The following is a 13,911-nucleotide window of genomic DNA, read 5'->3' as shown; positions in this document are numbered from 1 at the left end:
AGCTCGTACAGTATTTAAAAATAAGCGAAGATTTGCAGAATGCTTACTAATGCCTTTTTACTGTTCTTTTCCCTCTTCCTTAGGAAGCGGCGTGCCGGGATGGGAATGACACCGCCGAAGATGCCCGCAGAACAGAAGGAGCGATGAATGATGGGCAGAAGTGCAGCAAGGTAAGGCTGTTCCTAACGGTGTTCTTGTTCTTGCAGGAGCTGAGCGCAGAAGAAAGAAGCAGGCCTACTGGAGACCAAGCCGAACACGGTGAGTGTCACGCTGCAGGTGCAGAAAACACAAAGCATGTTTCTCAGCCTGGGCGTGGCTTAAATAGTCTCTGGGTATCCCAGATGTCTCTGGGCTGAACCACACCCAAAAGACTAGACTGCACATGCAGTTCTGGGAACCGAAATATGCGGGGGCAGCCATCTTGTACCCATCAAGTCCAATCCCCAATGTTATCCTAGTGAGTGAGTCTAGTGCCACAAGCGCCAAGTCTGACTCCAAGTGGGTCTTTGGAGGGATGGAGAGGCCCTTGAGGGCCATGTAGGTGATCGTGGCCTGGCTCCAGCCTGACATCTTGGAGGGCTGGGGACATGAGGGGCAGGAATCATGACAGCACTCCCCCAAAGCCCCTCTCAAGGTGGCTCTTCTGTCTGGTCCTGGTTTGGTTGGATGGTTTTGATGAAATTGTCTAAGCAAGCGAGGTGCATGGATGTACTCACAATGCTCCCATGTCCTGTCTTGTGGACCATACACCTTCGAGTCTACTAAGTAGTATAATTTGGATCTGACGTACTTTGAATCTCGGATGTCCTTGACTTCGAATTCTGGCTCCCCGGCGACTACTACTGGCTGTGGTGGCGTTGCTACCCGGGTCCCAGGTTGAACAGGTTTAAGGAGAGACACGTGGAACACATGATGAATTTGCATGTTTGACGGCAAAGCTAGTCTGACCGCCACAGGATTTATCACGGAGGTGATGGTGAATGGACCCAGGTATCTTAGATGGAAAGTTCAGGCTCCTTTAATAGACATGTGTTTAGGCACCAGCCAGACCTTGTCTCCCACTTGGTAGTTGGGGGCCTTTGCTCGGTGTTCATCAGCAAACTTCTTTTGGCGATTCTTAGCTTGAAGTAGGTGTTCAGCTGCCCTTTTAAAGGTTTGAGAAATGGTCGTGTGCAAGGTTTTGACTGCTGGCATTTCCAGTGTTGTAGGAACGTCCAACTCAGAAGTGCGTGGGTGCCTGCCATACATGGTATGAAAGGGTGTCTGCCCAGTGCTGGTGTGTAGGGAATTATTATAAGCATATTCAGCTTACCAGCTTCCTTCAGCTTGGTGTAACATGCAAAGCAGATACTGCTCGAGCGTCTGATTTGTCCTCTCAGTTTGACCATCCGTTTGGGTGTGGTGACTGGTGGATAGCCGGATGTCGATCTGGGCCATAGAGCAGCATTTTCTCCAGAAGTTAGATACAAATTGAGTATCTCGGTCTGAGACCAAAACTGAAGGAAACCCATGGAGCCGTATGATGCCTTCAAGAAATACCTTTGCCAGAGTGGAAGCATTTGGGTGCCCCTTAAGAGGAATGAAATGTGCCATTTTTGAAAATAGGTCCACGACCACAAGAATAGTGTTAAACCCTTGACTGGGTGGTAAATCAGTAATAAAATCGAAGGACAACTGTTGGAATTGAAATGATATAATGCCTCCTATCGCAGTATTTGAATGTGTATTGGCCTACACCAAGTTGTCTAAAATATCATGTAAATAGACTCCGCTGCAAGGTCTTGACCTTAACGAAAAATTGTGTAAGTCGCCATCTTGGATTTAGCCGCCATTTTAGGTTCTCTTGTAATGTGGAAGTCACCCTGAACATCAAAATGGAGGCCGAATGACATTCTGAGTGAGATTCTGGCCATTGTGACCTCCCCACACAGGAATAATTAATATGCCTGCAGGCCACTTGTCGGGGTCGCGAACTAAGACCTTGTCCTATCCCTGACCTATGTGTAAATGAACAACTGTATCAGCGGAACTGATCAAAATGCATACATTATGGGATTGACCTGGCAAGGAACCCTAGGCCTGGTCCCGAGAATGGTTAACCCGCGAGGGGGGTGGGCCAGGGCTGGATAAAGAATATAAAAGCCCAAGTATTCCAATGTACGATCTCTCTACTAATGCATCGAACCTTCGTTGAAGTTCGTTACGTTACTCTGAGAGCCGAATAGCTATCCGTTTGTCAATTGACTTTTGGTAACTGTTGTAGCTTTTAAATAAAGCACTTGTATGTCCTTTGTAACCTGTGTTGGTGTGTTTCTTTTGGGCTTCCCAGCCTCATATCAATTTTTATGTTTTCACAGTTGGCGCCCGAATAGGGACCCTCAAGATTGATGCCGGATCATTGAAGGTTGACGCAGACTATCGAACCGGGATCGGACGGTGTGATTCGGCGGGCCCGACCGAACGAGACGCGATACCTCGGCAGCGCTGCACGATCCGATCCTTGGACGATAGTCGTGTGGTCTGACACGGCATCTTGACGAGGGTCCATTTTTGAGGCGGGCAGATTTGTCGAAACCACCAAACACAAGGTAAAATTTGTTAGGTAAGTTCTTTGATAAACCGTACGGTCCTCCTTAGGTTTGGTCAGGTGCAGTCGTGACCCGGCTCTTAATTTAACCCTGACAATTTGAATTTGGCGTATTGTATCTGCAGACACAATTATTGACCAGGTAACACCAATTTTTTGTGAAATGCCTGGGAAATTGTCTAGCTGCTTTAGGGCTCTGTTCCGCAGCGATTGACAATCTTTGGAATTTAGCCGCCCGGCACCACAGGAGGGGTCGCCGGGATGTACTATGTACTGTAAGTATGGCATTGCTAGTATAGTATTTAATGATATTTGGCACAGACAGACCAGACATGCCTCCGAATTTCAGTGGCCAATGAACGGCAGTTTTGAGATCCCCGTATTGAATACCTAGAATCAGTGTTGCTAAAAAATAAGGCTAGACCTGCAGCCTTTGATGTTTTACAGAATTGGAAAAAAGAAGCGTTACAGCAGCTTAAAAGTAGGGACAAACATGCACGCCGTCATAAAACAAACGCCGAAAAAGCGTTGTTATATGATAAAGAAAAACATTCAGAATCAGTTAAAAATATGGATAGGGCTTTTTCACTTGGAATCCAGAAAATGTACCCCTCTAAAGATTTCCATGTTTCCGAAGAATTTATTGAAAAATTGTTAAACGAACGCAGGCCTGGTGCCTCTGCGCCACCTCCGTATGACCCTATTTTGGGCGCTCTGCCCATTCCTGCTGTTGTTCCTGCTGTTATTCCTGTTCCCCCTGTACAACCTATTGTTCCTAGTCCTCTAGTTGTTGTTCCTCCACCTATCGCACCGCCCCTTCCTTCTGCACCGATAGTTGCACCTTTATTAAATTTACCTGCACCTCCGCTCCCGAGTGGTCCCGTATTGACTGAAGTTGATCCAGGTGCAGGATCAAAGATAGTCACTCGTAATACTGTTTCTGCAGATAAGAAACAGGAATTGTTTGCATGGGCTAAGCACTGTATGGAGAAAGGTGATCAAATTAATGTTTTTTCCACCTTATCTAATTTGAACAGTTTTTCTGAGAAAAATGTTTTTATCGAAGGCTTGGGGACTCATTTATGTGTGATGTGGGGTAGATTACAGAATTCGGATCTTCCACAAGGGGCGAGAGATCTAAATGCTTTGGCACTTTCGAGGGACACAGAGCAGAAAGTACATGGTCATGTTGAAAGATTGTTTGAGTATAGGAGGGACTTTTAAAAGTCACGAGATGAGGATGACGAAGACGATAGAATATATGTACAGAAACGGTTCCTTCCGTGTCGTAGATCGGCACCTGAGGAAATACGAATTTGTACCAAAGATGCGATTCGATGGATCTCGGATTCATCGATTCCGCCAGATGAAGTATATGACACGTATAGTCAGTATACAGTAGAAATGCAAAGAAAGGTAATTCAGGTAATGGTACAGTACCTGCAAGAAGAATGTGTAAGAAAGAAGGTTAGTTGCCCCATAGAATTATTGGGGATTTGTAAAAGGGCTTTTTCGCCCGACACTTCTTCAGCTGCCTTAGCGCTCGACCTGGCTCTGTTGCTTAGTAAGCAGCTGGAGGCACCTATATCTTAGTTGCCTATGAGAGAGGTTCCTCCGACCTTTGTCCCAAAAGTTGAGATTCCCGCCAACGCTGGGACTGGTGCCCCCGCTGTGGATATCCCTGCACATTACGTATCACAATTTGTCACGTCCCGTTTTCACGACAGGAAGTGAACACTATTAGACAAACAGTTCCCGATATCAGGAAAAACTCAACGGGGTTTTACAAAGAAATTGAGTCCGTCTTGCAGTCCTCTGTGTTCACCTTAAGTGATATTGACTTGCTATTTCCTGTACTCCTACCCGTAGATGTATGGAAACAGGTTCGGACAATAGACGATGTGCCAGGGTTGGGAGATACGTGGGCTAATATGATTAGGATTGATGGTGAAAGACCAGCAGGTGAGAAACCACCACAGGTAATACTAACTTTGTCTGATAGAATTGTCGCAAAATTAAACACTATAATTCCAGAGAAAATAATTATTTGGGACAAGCTTACGGCCTGTGTTCAAGGAAAAACTGAAGGCGCCACCGAATTCTTTAACAGATTCGAGCAGGTATTTTCTGACTTCAGTGGACAGGATTTCGGTACAGAGTCTGGGAAAAGGTTGTTTGTGGACAAATTTGTACGCGGATTGTTGCCCGACATCCAGTCACAGATTATGTCCTCTGAGAGCGCTTGGCAGGCAAAATCTCAATCTGAGGTTTTACACATGGCTCAGTATTATGAGAACCGTGTTAATAATGAGAAGGACACAATTGAAAAGAGGAAAGGAGATTTGAAAACCAAAGTATTATTACAACAAATTGTTAGAAACCCCAGAGGTGGCACGACTCAGACCAGAGGTCAGTATGTCCCAAAAGGAAATGCTCCTTTGGGTCCTGTGAATATTAATCAATGTGCTTATTGCCTCCAGGAAAGTCATTGGCGAGCACAGTGCCCCGTCCTTCGACAAAGGTCAAACAGTGCATTTGGGAGTATGGGTAGATGACCTAGGGGCCGCCCTGGAGCAGGGGGCCCTGATAGAGGTCAGTTTTTACAAGATCCTCAGCAACCTTTTTCACGGGAAAATCAGACCTCGAGTGTGGACTCGAGGAACATATTTGATCACCCTTCTGCTGCCTACCTTTCTGAAGAGCTTCCTTCTGACGAGGCTCTATTTCATTAGGACTGCCCGAAGCAGGGTTTGGAACCTTCACCTATTCCCGTTAATCAGAAAGGCCCCTACGTTGAATTATTAGTAGGGAATAGGAAACACCAGTTTTTGATAGACACTGGAGCACAGAAGTGCTCCATTGATCATTCTTGGGTTCCAAACATTCCACTGTCAGGGCAAACCAATGTTTCCGTAGGGTTTTCTGGTATACCAATTGTTTGTCCGGTTTCTTCACCGGTGTCTGTTTCTTTGGGTCCTTTCACGGACCATTGCCCTTTTCTTCTGACTTCGAACTGTGGAGATAATTTGCTGGGGTTGAATTTGTTAAAGAAATTGAATGCAGTAATTCATTGTTCCTCTGATGGAGTACGGCTGACGGTTTCACCACAGCAACTTCCTAATTCTCAGTTTCTGATTCGACCTTTACCTCCTGAGTTTAACATTGTTCCGGAATGTTTATGGGCGGTTGACGACAATGATGTCGGGGTACTACAGATTGAGCCCGTTAAGATAGTTTTGAAACATGGAGTTAAACTACCACGCATTCCGCAGTATAAAATATCAGTTGAGGGCGAGCATGCTCTAAAATGCATTGTCTCTGATTTTGTGCATCGTGGGGTGATCGAGGAGATTACAGGTAGTTTGTGTAACAGTCCGATCTTGCCTGTATATAAGAAAGGCGACAATGCAATCCCATACCGGTTCATAATTGATCTTCGTGCTATTAACAGAGTTGTCGCCCCACAATTTCCAATTGTGCCTGATGTGACGACGACATTGACAATGATCCCTGCTACGGCTACGCACTTCAGCGTTGTGGATTTAAAAAACGCTTTCTTTAGCATCCCTATACATAAGGAAAGTAGATATTTGTTTGCATTCACCTTGGGGGGACGCTCATTTACATTTACTAGGGCACCTCAAGGGTATACTGAAAGTCCAAGCATTTATAGTAGAGCTTTGAAAGAGCAGCTCGACACCCTTGAATTGCCACCTACTTGTACACTGCTTCAATATGTCGATGATTTGCTTTTGGCTGCAGATTCTGGAAGTGCTTGTAAAGAAGGCACTATACTGTTGCTTGTTCATCTAGCCAAAAATGGTCATAAAGCTTCGCTCAAAAAATTTCAATATTGTTGTCAGGAGGTCGCCTATTTAGGGTACCTCCTGTCAAAGGAGGGGAGAAGATCGACACCTGAAAGAATAAAACACATTTCTGGCATGTCTGTTCCAAATACACAGAAGGAAGTCAGAGCCTTAATAGGTATGGCTTCTTACTGTAGGTTGTGGATCCCGAACTTTTCGCTAGTGATAAAACCGATGTTGGCTTTGACGAAGAAGGGCATTTCTCTGCCACTGCCATGGAAATCGGAACATCAATGATCATTTGAGCTTCTCAAACCCGCGTTATGCTCTGCACCGGTTCTGGGTACTCCAAATTATGACAAGGCCTTTGTGTTGTTTGTGCATGAATGTGATGGATGTGCTTTGGCTGTGTTAACACAGGAACACGGAGGGAAGAATAGGCCGTGCGGCTACTACTCCTCCGCCCTTGATTCTGTCGCATGCGCTTTGCCAAGATGTTTGCGAGCTGTCGCTGCTGCTGCCGCGTCTGTAAAACAGAGTGAGGGAATGGTCCTAGGCCATGATTTGATTTTGGTGGTACCTCACTCTGTAGATATCCTATTGAATAAAACCCAAACGCAACACCTCACCTCTGCGCGGTTAACAAGGTATGAATTAATTCTGTTTGCCCCTCACATTCAAATTAAGAGGTGTTGTGTTCTTAATCCGGCTGAACTCTTACCTTTCCCGCAAAACACTGTTTGCGGTGACGAAGAATTACATGATTGCCTGTATACCACTGAACAAGAAACGAATGGCAGGATAGATCTCATAGATACTCCTTTGGACAATGCAGAAGGGGAGCTGTTTTGTGATGGCTCCTGCTTCAAACTTTCAGATGGTACATCTACAGCTGCTTATACAGTTACTACATTGAGTAAAGTTGTTGAAACCAAGAGAATTTCGCATAACTCCGCGCAGGCTGCAGAGATTATAGCATTGACCCGAGCTTGTGAACTCTCCCAAGGGCGTATAGTAAATATATATACTGATAGCCAGTACACCTTTGGAGTGGCTCACAACTTTGGGAGGCTCTGGTCGGAAAGAGGGTTCCTGACCTCACATGGGACCAAGATCCAGCATGGCCCCTTGATAGTGCAATTACTCTCGGCACTCTCACTCCCTAGACAGTTAGCGATCATGAAATGTGCAGCACATCGTAAGGTCATAGATAATGTGGGGAAAGGGAACGCTTTTGCGGACCTGATAGCCAGACAAACGGCCACAGCCCTTAGCACAGACATGTATGCTTTGAGGGAAATGAGAGATGCTTATATAATGGATGAAGGTATTGGGTCTGTGCGAGATATTCAAACTGATGCCACAGTAGAAGAATCTAAAAGGTGGGCTGAAGGAATGGGGAAACTAGATGATGATGGGTGTTGGGTCGATACATCTGAAGGAAAATGGCTGCTCCCTGATTCATACGTACTGGCAATGGTTACGATGGCACATGGTCCTACACATGTGTGTGCTCAGCAGATCACGAAAATGTTGCAACAAGTTTGGGTGAATAACAAGATTCCGGAGACTGCCAGACATCATGTCCGAAATTGTATGATCTGCTTACAGCACAATGTGGGTAAGGGGACAGTAACTCCAAGGGGAAGCTTTGGGCCCCCTTCTGTTCCCTTCGATGTCATTCACTTTGATTTTATTGAGATGGATAAACACTGTGTTTTGTGAGGGTGTAACACTTTGAAATATGTTCTTGTCATTATTTGTGCCTTCAGTAAATGGGTCGAGGCTTTCCCCGTTAAAGATGCTACCGCCATGACCACTGCAAAGATTATGGTAAAAGAATTTTTTCCTCGATTTGGGCTCCCGAGGGTAATTTGGTCAGATAATGGTCCTCATTTTGTTGCAGCAGTAATTTTGCAGATATGCACAGCCTTACGTATTGAGAAACGATTTCACTCAGCTAGACATCCTCAAAGTGCTGGGTTGGTGGAAAGACACAATGCTATCTTAAAGAATAATCTTGCGAAAACATGTGCCGATACCAAACTGAAATGGCCAGATGCCTTACCTATTGTATTATTGGCTATGCGTACTACACCTCAAACTAAGACTGGGCTTTCTCCATTTGAGGTAGTGATGGGGAGACCTGCTAACATTTGGGGTCTCCCAAAACCTAAAGCCCTGAGAGAGGTGGAAAATGTATTACTTGTATACTACTGTAACCAGTTAACTAAAAACCTGTATTTCATTTATCACCAGGTGCACTCAGCTTTACCTGTACGGTTCACGGGCCCAGGGCACGATATACAGCCTGGAAGTTGGGTCCTAGTGAAGGCCTACGAAAGGTCTTCCTGTCTCGCGCCTCGCTGGCGGGGACCCTACCAGGTGCTGTTGGTCACCCGGACAGCAGTGCGGTTGGCTGGAAAGAAGCACAGGATCCACGCGACGCATGTCAAGAAACTTCCTCACCCGACGCCACACGTTACAGAAGAAGCAGAACCCCTCGCTGATGCTACAGTCTCTGATCCTGGAGTAGCAAACAGCGCTGTGAGTGCGTCGGAGAATTTCTCTGAGCCCGAGGAGCTTGGGGAACAGTCCATTTCGTCTCCGCACTCTCTTGAAAAATCGCTTCCAGAAAATAGTGTTTCAAGCTATGCGACTTCCGTCGCCTCCGATACGTCGCTTCCCTCAGGAAGTGACGACACTTTATTTTCGGACCATACGATCTTGGGTACCAACAGGTACAACCTTCGACGAAGACAATAGAACTACGGCACGGGTTTTTCGTGCATCTGGAAAAGGGAAGTGATTGGAAGTTTTCTTTTGTATAAGAAAGTTCTGTTGAACAAAAGGGATTCTGCTGCTAGGGTTGGGAAGGACTAAGAAATTGCACGACCGTAGCGTTGCCAGCAACAAACATTGGGGTCGTCGATTGAGGAACTACAATGCCTGCCACCTCCACTGCTGCTCCCCGCACTGGACCTGTGAATAAGGGGGTGACCAACTTGGACAATGAACAATGTGCCTGGGCCCCGAAAACGTACTGCTGTGTTTTGATAATGATAATTGTTATTTTTGCAACTACTGCTGTAGGACTTTGGTACTTTGAAGAAATCTATCCTCTAAAACCTTTACTACCGACCGAGATTGTACCAACTGCTTTGACTCCCTTTGTACACCTTCACACTCTGTCCCCTAGAGACTCCCAACATAGACAAAAGTATCATAATAACACTCTAATGATAGTAATGAATGCAACTCATGCCATTTTTAATAAGAGTAATTGTTGGATTTGTACTCATTTACCGCAACATGGGAACAAGGGACTGGGATGGTATATTCATCCTTTACCTTTAACGACTGCTTGCTATGCTTCTCTGAGAGCACTATTCTTTGGCCGTTGGAATGATAGCATCTCAGGGAACTTTGATGGAACTAATCTGAATGATTTTGAGAAACGTGAATTAACTCCCCTGGGATGCTTGCTTTTTGCAAATAGAAGTAAACCCAATGTCGCTTCTATTAGGCCGTCTGATAAACTATCTCTTCCTTTTCAAACTCTAATTTCCTTTAAAATGGCTCTGATAGGCAATAAGGACGCCATACCTCCTTCTTATTCTATAAATCATAGCCCTGATTCGGTCCCCTTTTGTGTACAAAGAAATGGCACTTGGCCAATGGGAGATTTTGAAGGTTGTAAGAACATTGTAAATTTGACTGGAGAAAACAGGCCTCTGTATGTAGGGGGGGGCTGTTTATTTTGTTTGTGGTAGTTTAGCATTTCCCTGGTTGCCCAAGGATTGGCAGGGAACCTGTTATTTAGGAATACTGTTACCCGGGGTATTTATAGCTAGTACATTGGAGGTTTCTAAGGCTCGCCCACGGCGGGACAAGAATGGAGATACCCCTGGGCAAGTATTGGGAGATATAGCGAAATCAGTTGTGCCCTTTTGGGGACAAATAACAAACTCTGAGAACATTAGGGGATTAGCAAGGGTACTGGAGAGAACGATCAACCGGACCACGGACATACTCTACAATGGTGTCCAGTCATTTGGTCGACTACAAACTGGTCGACTGCAATTTGGTCGACGTCATTTGGTCGAAAACCAAATGGTCGAATTTTTTTTTTTTTATTTATATATGTGTTTTGTGGGTTTTCGTGTTAAAAAAAAAAAAAGAAAGAAAAAAAAGGGGGTTGGGGGGGGGACCCCCCCCAAAAAAAAAAAAAAAGGGGTAAAAAAAAAAAAAAAAAAAAATTCGACCATTTGGTTTTCGACCAAATTGATTCGACCAGTTGTCCAGTCGACCAATTGATTTCGACCAAATGACTGGCAACCCTCTACAATATGACCTTAGAACAAAAAGCAATAAGATTGGTAGCACTCCAAAATCGGATGGCATTAGATGTCATTCTGGCAGAACGAGGTGGAGTATGCAAATTAGTGGGGTCCGCTTGCTGTGTTTTCGTACCAGATTCCTCGCCGACAATTTTTAAAGCAATACAGGACTTGCATATCCTTAGTTCTGAAGTGCATATCCCTGTAGGAGATTGGAATCTTAGCACCTGGTTCTGGGATTCTTTACGATCTTGGGGTTGGAAGGTGCCTTCTGTTATTCTAGTTATTTTGGGGATCCTGCTATTCCTTTGTTGCTGATTCCAATGTCTTCCGAGTATATGTGGAATGCTAGGGGGATGTTGTGCCCAAGCAGTGAGCACAATAGGGCATAGAATATATGCCCCAGATACAGCATCTAAAGAGTTCGTGTTACAAGAGGTTCTGATGAACGACCTAATGGCTATAGATATTACAGACAATGATTCGGGATGTATGGATGACAACACATGGGCCCTCATTATGACCCTGGCGGAAATCGAAAAACGATGGCGGAAATGTAATACCGCCATGGAATACCGCTCGGTGCGATTATGACCCGTCACCGTAAAGTACGATGCCATTAGCGACACCGTAGTGAACGCCAACGCTAACTGCACCAAGTACGCGCACGCGCGCCATGCAAAACCGTAATTACCACCATGGCGCAACGGTACGCGAATTCTGACCCTAGCGGACATTTACTTAACGCCATCAAGCATGGCGGAAAGTACCATTCCGCCATGGTGAGAATTACGGCATCGTGAACCAACCGTAAATGGCCCTACTGAGTGCCTGTACACCACTCCCTGCCCACATTGCACAACTCCTCGTAGGTGCAATGAAGTTACACAATGCAACCAGTGAAATGTACAAGTCACCCATGCATGCCAACGAACAAATGAATGTAGGGGCTCCAAGTGCCTTGTGAGTGGCCATCCATATTTGGCATGTCACCATTGCCGTACTGATGCAGCACAGGCATGTGAAGGTTCAAGTACAGCAACATGAACTGAAATATGAGACAAAACAACAACAGGCCCCCATCGCTTGACACCAGTGTAAGGCAACATTCAAAGCAGTATCCTGAGGGAGACTGCACCAGCCCTGTACTCTTGCCAGTAAACAAACCAACCATCAGCATAAGCATGTACCACACAAGTTGGCAGAGTGACTGAGCAGCCAGGCTCATCTCAAGAGGGGCCAATGGGAGCTGCAGGGCACAGATGGCACGAATACAGAAGCTATTCCAATGGACATGACCTCAGTCTCCCTCCAAGAAACGCACGCAAACGTGACCAGCCATTTTCTGATAATCACATCATTCCACCAATCCACCTGGCTGACCGGCATCTGTTACACAAAAGCTAATCCCCCGCCCCTGAGCATGACATCATTAAAACAGTCATAATGGCAGCCCCTATCCCTGACCTTACTGGGCTTCGTAGGCAAACGCGGCCAGTACAGTACCACGCAACTATACTCAGAAGCCAGAACCCAATGCAGATCTTCTCACAATACATCGCTCCACAAATAGGAATATGCTACATTACTTGCAAAGAATAACGCTACACGGTTAATATCAGAATAAAAATTTAATGCACATCAAATTCACCAAGCCCATACAGCTATTAGGTCATAAACTCCAAAATATTTTTCATTACTGTGGGCTGCATCTGCAATAAATGACCAGCTTCTTCTTGTGTGACGCCCTCTTCCTTCATGGTACACAGGGGCTACATTCACGTTCAAAAAGGCAACATGGAAGCGCCTAGAACCGCATGGCCGTCCCATTAGGTAGGCACTAGTCCAGCTGAAAGTTTGATATGTTGCTCCTAGCCACTAGAACTGCGTAAGGGCATGTGGCCAATCGGCGATCGTCCCATAAGATCGTAATGGTGCTCCACTGATTAACTCGAAGCAGCAGGTGTCGGGAGTAAAGGCCATCTGCAGGAGTGGCATACAGATGGCAGCGGCAAAAGGGGAGGAGATACCTGTCACCCAAATGAAATGAAAAAGAATAGTATGGGCATCAGAACTTCATTTGTATTACTCACTTCAATGATCACACTAAATCTACAGCCATATGCATGCTAGCCCACTCAAAAGGATTAATTCCACCCAAAAATCACTTGTGAATCATAACTATATAAATCGAGGTGAAAACACTATTACAAACGAGTGTTTGTGTGCATGCGTCTGTTAAAACAGAATCCATTAGATGGGATTAGTAACGTGCATAGACACAAGTGTTTGAAGGCGCGTCGAGACAGGGAGGGTTCAACAAGGGCAGATAGACGATGGTCCCACTATGGCAGCTCTGCATCACATAGCGCAGGGGAAGGGGATAGATTCCAAAAAGCCATGTACATGGCAAACTCTCAATTAAATCATCTGTCCATGCATCCATACATCATTCCCTCATCCCGGTATAAAAACGCCTGATTATTTACTCACATAACATTTGAAATTTCCATTGAGTCTGTGCGTAATGCAGTCTGCAAAATCCACTGTGCTCCAGCCCGGAATTCTAGTGTTGTGAAGTAACATGTATTTGGGAACGTCCTGCCTTATCGTCCACTACGCTATTGCGCATCCCATACTATTCATATCAATCATTGCATTCTCGCCATGGCCCCTGTCCCAAGGACATTAAACAATAGAACGTTATATTTGCAGTCAGACCTGTGGGCGTCTCCTCCCCGCTAGCTGAAAAACGAAAGCGCTGTCCTTCGAATTCCTCATTTGCAACATCACGTCGAAAAGGCATCTGTCACCGCTAGAAATCACAAATTCATCCATGTAGTGCGGCAGTGTGTGAAAATGGCAACTGGCTTCACTCACAAATGGGACGCCCCGCCCGTCGGTGAACCTCGGTACAGTGCTGCATGAGGGTCCACCGTTAATCGAGTACTACATTCCACTGACCCTTCACAAGTTTGTTCGCGACTGCAAAGATAGTATGTGAAACAATGGGACCATAGCAGAATGAACATATAAACCAATATTTCACTGCCATCGGGATTAAATACATGATTGTAATAGCAAGATGCCATGCGTCAAATTGCAGCGTTGTGTGTGGGACGTGCTCGCCCAAAGGGGATTGCAGCTGGCACAGGTGGAATGAATCACCACAGGTGGA

Source organism: Ambystoma mexicanum, chromosome 10, assembly GCF_040938575.1.
Source record: "Ambystoma mexicanum isolate Mex_15411 chromosome 10, UKY_AmexF1_1, whole genome shotgun sequence".
NCBI lineage: Eukaryota > Metazoa > Chordata > Amphibia > Caudata > Ambystomatidae > Ambystoma > Ambystoma mexicanum.
The sequence above is the reverse complement of the archived record's forward strand: the minus strand, read 5'-3'. Positions refer to the sequence as shown.